We start from the raw sequence: 10933 nt of genomic DNA on the forward strand, positions 1-10933 counted from the left end.
TAGATAGCAATTGTGATATTTGCATTCTCAAAGTCGTTAGTGGAGCGTGTGTGGTTTACCGGCACACTAACTTGGACTTGTGAGAAATGGCAAAGGTCAAAACGATCAAGACTATGATTACGACATCCTTTTTCATAGTTCTTAAAATTGTTTTGACACATCCATAAGCTATCTAAGGGAAGGTGTATGTTTTTGATAAAGTCTTATCAAAACAAACTAGTATCAGAAATCTGAACTTTGGTAAGAAAGTCAATAAAGTATTGATTTCTAGAAGTCGAGCTTTCTGTGTATATGTCAAAGCTAGTGGGAGCATAAGTGTTATGCTAATAATCATCATGTTAGTGGGAGCATGATAATTACGATAAGTATTGCAAGCTAGCAATGTTAATTATAGAAAACAAAAGGTTTCAATTAGGAAAAAGTTGTTTTGCTATAATTAAGGGAGAGGAAATTATACTTCATCTCAAATCTATAAGCTTAGATAGTGAGGTTTTAATCATTTAGTCAAGGATAGTCAAGGATATATATGAATTTCATGTTGGAATGGCTCAACATAAGGAAATTCTGTATATGGGTCCATTATTTGTGTTCTTAAATTCGATTATGATTACGGCATCCCTTTTCATAATCTGAATTATGAGAACTTGGCAAATTGAAATGGAAATGTTATAGCAAAAGACTGGTTTAGTCTTTATGTGAGACATCATGAATCGTGTCCCATATGCTTCGGATATAGGACCGATTACATGTGCTATATTCATCCTTTCTAAAATTTTCCGAATGCCTGGGGCGTTAAGAATGGAAAAGGTTTAGAACTGGATCTGACTAAAAAGGATTAAACAATTGTCGAGGACAATCTAAGGTTTACCAAAGACTGGTTTCTCAAGGACAATTGGAAGTATAGTGATAATTCTGGAAGGACCATATTGACATAATCTGTAAGGAGGCAACTCTTGTTCAGAAGTGATAGTCAAAATGAATTCGGAAATGTCTCAAAGTTAGAATTTTCAATTTGTGTAAGATTAAGGAAACTTAATGCAAGAAGGATGGTTCCAAGGACTTGATCTCCTTTGGAATGCTCTGTAATGATTGTTGTTAAGTCTTTCTGACTTTGTGCATAATCATTACAAGAGGATCGATGCATATAAGTTTAGAATCTAACAGATTTCAGTAAATGACATGAATTTGGAATTCTTGCATTTGCAGTAAGGATTTGGGAGTGTGAAAAGAGAATCATTGAAGTTATGTTCATTTGATCTAGTTCACAAAATAAAGATCATAGTCAAACATATTATGCATACTTGGTGTATGGCATGACTATTGTTTAGAAAACATAGTGTGCATGCTTGGAGCATGGAACAACTATTGTTTTAAATTCAAGAATAATGTTGATAGCTGAAACAATATACAATGAATAATGTGTAATCATATGGTGATAAATAAAAGGAGTTTTATTTATATTCATAAGTTCTGAGACCATATTAGATTCAATTATTATTATTGTGTTTCACTTTGCATGTTTTGACTTCCTGAATAAACTAGGTTATTCTTCCGGAATGACTAAGTTATTCAAACCATCCACAGTCGGTCATATGTTGGAAGTAGATATGAATTAAGACTGTCATGGGTTGGCTTGTAGAGGTCTAAGTTGTTGGACAAGGGCTACAACACTCATGAGTGCTCATAAGTTCTAAGTATTGGATTCAACCCGCGCTCATTGGAATCACTTCATGGATTTTATCACGAGTGATCATGAGACGATAATATCTTATATTCTTCAAACCTAGAGATATGAGTTGTTACTATGAGTTGGTTGTACATTGATTGCACGAAACTGCATTTGGTAACTCGGTGCTATAAAACGTGTCTTTGTGTATGATTCAACAAGTAGTAGAACAAGCCATATGAGTCGAAGTTTATCCATTCCTTTTACCTTCGGGATGAAAGCGATATCTGTGGGCCCCTCGATGATTTGATGATGACAAATGGAAGTGCTCGGCCGGGCCAGGACTGATTTGATTTGTTCAATTAGTCAGTCGTCATAAATCGGAAATCGGGAAACAACAAATGGACAGAGAGAATGATTATAATCCATGTCTCAGTCCTTATGATATATAGAATGGAGGAATATATGATCCCTTATCTAATGGACAAGTCGTTGACAAAGATCAGAGTTCATCTACAAGATCAGAGTTCGACAGAAGCTTTTGAGAGCTACGATTGCTAGTTGGTTCCTGAAGTCATACGCAATAATAGTTTTAGACTTATCCAAGTGGGAGACTGTTGGATTAATGTCTAAGTCCATAACTATAATTGGTAAGACTTGACCCGACCCGGCATGGTCCATTTGGGTTGCATGGCATCATGCACTTGGATAGACTAAAATGAGAGAAATAACACTTAAGGTTTGTTAATATATTATAAGTTCTAATATATTAATAAGGTTATTTAATTAGTATTGATCAAGAATTAATCTAGGATTAATTAAGTGGTCAAAAGAAGACTAATTAAATATATGGGTTGATTGTGTAAATCATTCATTCTTATATATGTGGGCTTGTGATCCAAGATTCCTTATGTTGGACTAAGTCCATGGGGTGACCCATGGATACTCCATGGAGGTTAAAATCCATGGAGCATAAGGAATGGGTAAAGTCATGAGTTACATGGTGTAACCCTAATAGCCACCATATAAAAGAAACCCATGGCTCAAGAAATCGTGACTATGAAAAACACTATGTGTATGTATGAGGGCTACACGATTTCATGAAGTGTTCTAATTTCTCTCTAAGTTATTCCAAGTGCTTATGGTGTTGTGTGAACCATTTGAGGTGTCACACTTGGGGCACTAAGCACTCAAGCTTCATGAAGACAAGCACTACCAAAGAGGTATGTATTCTATCTTGTTATATCCATTATTTTGTATGCTAGATTAGGATAATACCTTGGATGTTCATATTTGCATGTATAATAGAGAAAACATAGATCCAAGGTATTTAGGGTTGCATGTACACTTAGGAGTGTTAGAATGCTCATAATCCAACACTACATACAATACCAGAAAGCTAGCTATACTCACACTAGCTTTGACATATACATAGGACTAATTCTCGCTTCTCGAAAAACCAAACTCTTTGACTTTCTCATCGAAGCAAAGATTTCACCTGCGAGATGCTTGGTTTAATCCATAAATGGACTTCTCAAGCTTACACACTCTATTAGGGTACTTTGCATTGACAAAACCCTCTAGATGAATCATGTAAACATCTTCAGCCAACATATCATTAACGAAAGAGGTTTTGACATCCATTTGCCATATTTCATAATCATCAAATGTAGCTATGGCTAGCATAACCCTTATATATTTAATCTCCGTTACTCGTTCACGTCATAGTCAACTCCAGGAGTTTGAGTGAAGCACTTCATAACTAATCATGCCTTATAAGTGTGTACTTTCTCATCCCTTTCGGTCTTCTTCTTGAAGATCCATTTGCACCCGACAGTCCTATGACCTGGTACATTGTCAGCCAAGTTCCAAACATGATTATGATACATGGCCTTTTTCCATTTAGCAGACTCACGGTGTAACACCCAAAGTATGGAAGGCCAAGAAAGGAAAGGAAACCCTAATTTTAAGGGATGACTCGGCGAGTCCAAGGAGGAACTCGGCGAGTCCGAGCGGGATCCGGGTCGAGGAGTAAGTGACCGACTCGGCGAGTCGGCCAAGGAGACTCGGCGAGTCTGGTCTGTGCGAGGAAAACCCTAAACTCGGGACTTGGATCCTATTTAAACGTCTCATTCTCTCCCCTAGGGTTCCTTTACTGCCTCTTTCACCCAGAACATCGAACCCTAAGCCCCATTGTTGCTCATTCAAGCTTCCAAGACATTTTTGGGTGATTTGAAGGAAGAAGAAGAAGGGGAATCATTGAAGCTACAAGGATTGGCCTTAGATCTAAAGATTGGGGAAAACTTTCTGAGTTATTGAAGGTATTAAGTCGTTTCCATTCTTTAGATCTATTATGGTTGTGAGTTTTAGAGGTTTTCTAGCCATGATTAGCTACCCCTTTTGAGTTAGAAGCCAAATCTAAAGTTGCTACTTCGGATCTAAGCATATTATGGACTTCAGAAGCATAAAGTATTTGCCCTTGAGTTGATCATGGAGCCTCCTTGCCTTAAACCCTAGTTTATGGTGTATTTAGTGTAGATCTCCTTCTCTACACGTAAAGTTTGCAACTTTATGTAAGGAATAGGCTTCGGAAGGGTAGATCTATAGTTTGGAGTCCATGCATGACTCAAAAGCCCTCTGCATGTTTGAGGATCTGAAGGGACTTGGCGAGTCCTTTGAGTGGACTCGGCGAGTAACATGAAGATTAGGAGCAACTCGACGAGTGGGATGAACAACTCATTGAGTCAGATAAAGATTGTCTTGTACTCGGCGAGTCAGGTCGCGAAACCCCAAACCCTTTGAATTGAGAATCGAATCAGTGACTCAAGTGGAGACTCAGTGAGTTGGACAGGTCAGGACTCGGAAATCGGTAGACTCGGTGAGTCATGGACTGACTCGGCGAATCGAGAGGCGAATGAAAGGACTCTGAACATATGAACTCAGCGAGTTAGTAGGGTGACTCAGCAAGTAGGGTTGACCTGGAAGGTTGAATTTGACCAAGACTTTGATTTTGACCAGAGTTGACTTGGTTATCTCTTGGGGGTCAGTTAGACTCAGTGTTGCATTGATATTGGTAGTTCGGGGAGCAAGGGGAGCAGGAGTTCAGAGAGTTGCCAGGCAGCAGCTAGTGAGATCATCAGCAAGTTCAGCCAGTGCAGGTGAGTTTCCCTTTGTGTGAATGGGTCTAAGGCCACAATGCCGGCCCATGTAGTTATGAGTAGAAGGCCCGGTGGTTAGCCCTAGGCACAGTATGCTAGTATGATATTCAGGACGAGCTCCATTAATAGAGGGCGGGTGACCAAGGATTTGTTTATATGATAGTTTATACTTGTTGTCTATGTGATACATGTATGTGCGTGGTAGGGAGGTGAGTGTGGGCGAGGTCCCGTATCTCACCAATAGCAGAGTGTGGATGGTGTTCCACATCTCATTAGTAGCAGAGCAGGGGCGAGGCCCAAGTTAGGGAAGGAGAGAGAGTGAGCTAGTCCCGTATCTCATACCAGTAGGAGCATGGACGGGATTCCATGACTCATCAGTAGCAGGATAAGGGCGAGGCCCAGGATAGTCAATGCCTTAGGACAAGATCCATAGTATATGTTAGCTTATGTGTTGTGATATGTTTATGTGCTATTATATGTTAGCGGGCGAGGGCCTGTGATAGGTGAGGACTAATTGAAATAGATATGTATCCGAGCCGGGGTTAAAGCCAGGCGGGGCCTGGAGCAGCGGGCGAGGCCTGAGGCAGGGGGCGAGGCCCAGGATAGCGGGCATGGCCCAGTATGTATAGTATGTGGTTATGCATGGTATGTGGTAGGGTGGGGAACTCACTAAGCTTCACAATTATGGTCTTCAGTTTTGGTTTCAGGTACTTCCGGTAGCGGAGGGAAGAGCTCGGAGTGATCTCATTGCACACACCATTGATTAGACAGCCTGGGAATGTTTTACTCTGATAACGAACATGTGTTTTGGAAATTAATACTCTGTTTATGTTTTGGATTGATGATTTTGGTTTAAGTAATGTTTTATTAAAAGAAATTTTTGGTCTTGAATTTTGGGACGTTACACAGGGCCTGCCATGGCTTCCTTTTAGTTGTTAGGTTTATCCAAATTTACTAGTGTACTATCACTGATAAATGCATCACCATATATAGTAATACGGAAACCATAAAACTCAGTTGTCGTTCTAACTCTACTGGAATGTCTCAGAGGTAAGGAATCATCAACTGCTTCAACTGGAGTTTCCTGCTCGGGTTGAGCGCTAGTGTTTGAGGTTCCTTCATCACTTAACTCTTGAAGCTCTTCAAGGTTAATTTTCTCTTACTGTCCTCTTGGCATATAAGTCCTCTTTCATGGAAAACCACTCTCCTCGCAATGAGACAACATTGTCACTCGGTCTATAGAAGAGATATGAAAAGGATTTGTGTGGGTAGCTGATGAAAATACAACGCTCACTGCGAGGTTCGAGCTTGTTGTGAGTCTCTCATCTGATGAAAGCCTCGCTACCACAAACCTTGATATGTGCTAACGAGGGAACCTTGCCTATCCACATCTCGTGAGGTGTTTTGGCAACCCTTTTATTTGGGACTAGCTTAAGGATATGGCTGACAGTCTCTAAGACATACACCTATAATGAGATAGGTAACAAAGCTCGAATCATCATTGAACGAACCATGTCGAACAAGGTTTGATTGCGCCTCTCAGCCACACCATGTAGCTATGATGTCCTAGGTGGCGTCACTTGTGAAACAATTCCACATTCCTTAAGATGGTCGAGGAACTCAATACTAAGATACTCACCACCTCGAACAAATCGGATCATCTTTATCTTCCTGCCCAAATGATTCTCCACTTCTTGTTTAAATGCTTTGAATTTTTCAAAGGTTTTTCACCTATGCTTGATTAAGTAGATTTACCCATATCTACTATAATCATCATTAAAAGTCACATAGAAGCGATTAACATCCCTTGTGGCCGATCTGAAGGGTCCACATACATTGGTGCGTATGAGATCCAACAAACCTTCAACCGTTGCATGAGAACCAGTAAAGGGTGACTTGGTCATCTTTCCAAGTACACAAGATTCACATGTGTCATCCGACTTTATGTCAAATGAGTCCAACACTCCATCCTTTTGGAGTTGCGCTATGGGCTTCTTATTGAGATGTCCAAGACGACAATGCCATAAGCATGCTTTATCCAAAGCATTGGACGAATCGATACGCAACACATTATTTCCTAAGTTATCTACATCCATCACAATTTCATATATATCATTACAAGGTAATGCTTCAAAATAAAATTTACCATTATAATAAGCATTAATACCACCAGTCTCATTATTAAATGAAAAAGTAAAACCTTGTTCATACAAACCATGAAATGAAACAATATTTCTCACCATATCAGACGAGTAACAACAATAATCTAACTCTAAATTTAACCCACTACTAAGCAATTAAGAATAAACTCCAATATTGGTGACATACGACACTTTCCTATTGCCCATGATCAAGTTCATCTTCCTGTGCTCCACATCCCTACTTCTTTTTAGACCCTACAAATCATAACAAATGTCAGAACTACATCCTGTATCAAGGACCCAAGAATTAGTATGTGATGAGTTATTAGATAGAATAGTGTAAATACTTGCGAAAGTGGTCTTGATCTTCCCATCCTTTATGTCCTGCATGTATTTGGGGTAGCTTCGTTTCTAGTGCACTTTTTCATGAGAATTGAAGCATTCAGATTCCTTTGGATTGGAAAAGGGTTTAGCAGAACCACCTTTGGTCCCACTATAAGAGGATCCATCATGGGACTTTTCCTTTTGAGTCTTAGAATGAGTCATCCTCTTCTTTCCCTTCCCATGTCCAATTGCCAAGACAGGGGTAGCACTAGTAGGAGTAGGGACAAAAACTTTGCCTTCTAAACTTCTTTCAACAGTTCTTAAAAGGCCGTAAAGAATGAATAGAGTGACGTCCTCCTTGTTCATATGATAAGTCATTATGAACTGATCATAACAAGGAGGTAAAGAGTGTAGGATAATGTCAATAGCCAACTCTTCATCGAAGATGACATTCAACTTCAGCAAGTGGTCCACAAACCTTAGCATCTTTTTCAAGTGGGTTGTGATGGGCTCTCCATCCTTCATTTTTTTGTGATCATGGAGGCTATAATTTCATACCTTTCCTGCTAAGCATTTTCATGTTACCTCTCCATCAAATCTTGGTGCATCTCATAGGGCCAAAAGTCCTCATAGGATTTTTGAAGCTCAACGATCATGGTAGCAATCACGATACATGACACCTTTGTCATGTCTCTTTCATGAGCCTTATATTCAACAATTTGTTCAGGAGTGGCAGTCTTTTCATCAATCTCTTTTAGCTCTTTATCGATAACATATTCTTTTTCCTTGAAGAGAATGGCCATCCGAATGTTTCAAATCCAATCATTGAAATTCGATCCATCAAAGATGACACTCCTACATAAGTGCATGAGGGAGAAACGGTTGGAAGGGATTGGGTTTGAAGTAGGGATGAGCATCCAAACTAGGTACCCGCTTTTAGAGCCGGAAGCGCCTTGGAACTGCTGTAACAACCCGAAGTTTGTTCCATCGCTGTAACCCGTTCTGCCCATAAAAACTCATCTTTAGCGATTTCTTCCAATTTTGTTCTTGGGTTAAGTTAATTAAATTAAGACTTTTATTTTGACCTTGTAAGTATCCAAACATGTTATAAACACATGGAAACATGCCAAATTATTATTTAAATTTTTTTTAGTTACGATTACATCGGGTTACGGCAAATTAATCAGGTACGACCAAAAGGACCGTTTAACGTCGGTATCGGGTAGAATTCCACTGGGCTACAAACTCAACCCCTATATAAGGGAATTAGTGGCATCATTTTGAAGCTTTCTCTCTCTCTCTCTCTCTCTCTCTCTCTCTTAAAACACTTTCTCTCACTACTCTCTCTCTAGAACTCGAGATTGATCCAAAAACCCCTTTCAAGCCTCAATTTGGTAAGCAATCTATCCTAACTTGTTGTTTAACTTGATTGGTATGAAAATTCATGTTTGAATCACCCAAAACACTCATGAACAAGTGTTTACGGTTTGGTAACCCTCCCAAAACCTTGAAAACCTTTAAAGAGGGTTTTGAAGCCCCAAAAGCCTTCCAGAACCCCTGTAATGCTTAGATATGGCTTAGAAACTTGCATGCATGAGCTTAGGACCCCAAAATCGTCCCATTTGATGCATGGACATGAGTTTACGGTCCAAGAACATTCTTGGACCATAAACCCTCATTCATGGACCATAAATTTTTTTTAAGGTGTTAAATTACCCTTAAACACCTCCAAAAGCTTCCATGAGTGCATAGAACTTTAAATTCCTTCATGAGATGCACCAATACATTCACAAATGAATCAAACCTGAGTTTACAGCCCAAGAACACACTTGGACCATAAACACCCCTTCTTAGACCATAAACACCCCTAAAGGGTGTTAAAGTTCCTTTAACACCTTGTATGGCTTGGAATTGGACCTAAAACTTTGTATGCTTAACCTACAACCACTAAAACCCATGAATCATGGACAAACATGAGTTTACGGTTGTAAACCCATGTGTTTAAGGTAGTAAACTCCCCAAGAACATCTTCATAAACCGTAAACTCCTTGTCCAAGGTCTTTTCAAGTCCCGATCACTTCCTAAGCCATTGAATCAAGCCTAGAACCTTCCCGTGTGCATTGTAAGACCATTTGGAATCCAAGAACACACCACCATGAGTTTACGTCTATAAACTCATGGGGATGTGGTCAATGGGCCATCAAATCCTCAAGGAGTTTACTCTTGAAGAGTAAACTCCAAATTTAGGCCCTACACGCCCTAAGATGCCACCCGAGTCACTCCAAACACTTGTATTGAAGTGTTTTCATGTCTTGAAGTGTTTATTCGTATTTGATTAGTAGTTCAAAGCCTAATTAGATACAAATGTGTATCTTTTCATATTACATAGCAACATCACACGCGTTCAAACCTCGAACCGACATTTAGCATCCAAACCGACATATTTCGCGACTGGTGAGTTCATACCCCTACGTTTTTCCATGTTTTGAATGTTTTCAGGGGGGAATACAAGCAAATGTACAAGGAAATATTGTGCTCAAACTTATGATTTCATTTGAAATGTTTCATATTTCATATGCTTTTAACACTAGAAAACTGTATTAACCAATCGTTCAACTTGTAGAGTAAACCGTCATATTATTTGTGAAACTCGTTTTAAAATGTTATATTTTATATTTCACAAATGAATTTCCACATCATTATTGTTAAAAGCATGAATCTTAAAACTTTAAAATGTTGTTGATATCACTCCCCGTAGATACGAGAGTGCAGGACTAATAACATTAAACTTAGAACTTTACCACTCCCCGTAGATACGAGAGTGAAGGAATAATAACATTAAACATAGAACCTTACCACTCCCCCTAGTTACGAGAGTGGAGGAATAGTAACATTAAACTTAGAAAGTGTAGGACTACCCACGTAACCAGAATCTCTTGGAGGGAGAATGTGACTTGAGTATATAGATCTATACGGGATTGAAAACCCCGCACCTGGCTGCTAGCTATAGTCGAACCGAAAGGCTCAAGGGTGACAAAAGTCAAAAAAAGATACTGTCCCTTGTTTCGAGCCTTATCCAGTCTATAGTATGGTTATAGAACTCGCAATTTAGATTGTGAATATTTTTATACTTATTAGTTTTATATACGTGTTAAAACTAATGTACTTTTTAAGGATAAGCAGGTCTTCAGGAGACATCACACGAACACATAAAGTATGGTAGATAATTGTACATTACTTCTAGAACTGATAACTAAACTTAACTTTTAGGAAAATAAGGGTTTTTCCTGGGATAACTAACTGTACATAATCGGATCGTATAACTAATAGATAACTAAACTTTACTTATAAGAAAATATGAGATTTTCTTGGATAACTAACTTTTTCAGAAACCAAAGGAAACATGTACATTTTCAGAAAACAAACCTCTTATGAAGTCACCAGATTTATGTTGATTTTCAAACTACTTGTATACTCAGGTCCACATTAGACAGGTACACAACGATCCTTTGGAGAAGACAGAGCGTACAGTAGACTCGTCTTAACTTTTGTTCATATGATATATATGTTGGGTTTTGAGCAATCTAACACTTCCTAAGTGTGCATGCAACCCTAATAAACCTTGGATCTATGTTTGTCTAAAT

The sequence above is a fragment of the Lactuca saligna genome, chromosome 4, assembly GCF_052625555.1.
Source record: "Lactuca saligna cultivar CGN05327 chromosome 4, ASM5262555v1, whole genome shotgun sequence".
Classification (NCBI taxonomy): Eukaryota; Viridiplantae; Streptophyta; class Magnoliopsida; order Asterales; family Asteraceae; genus Lactuca; species Lactuca saligna.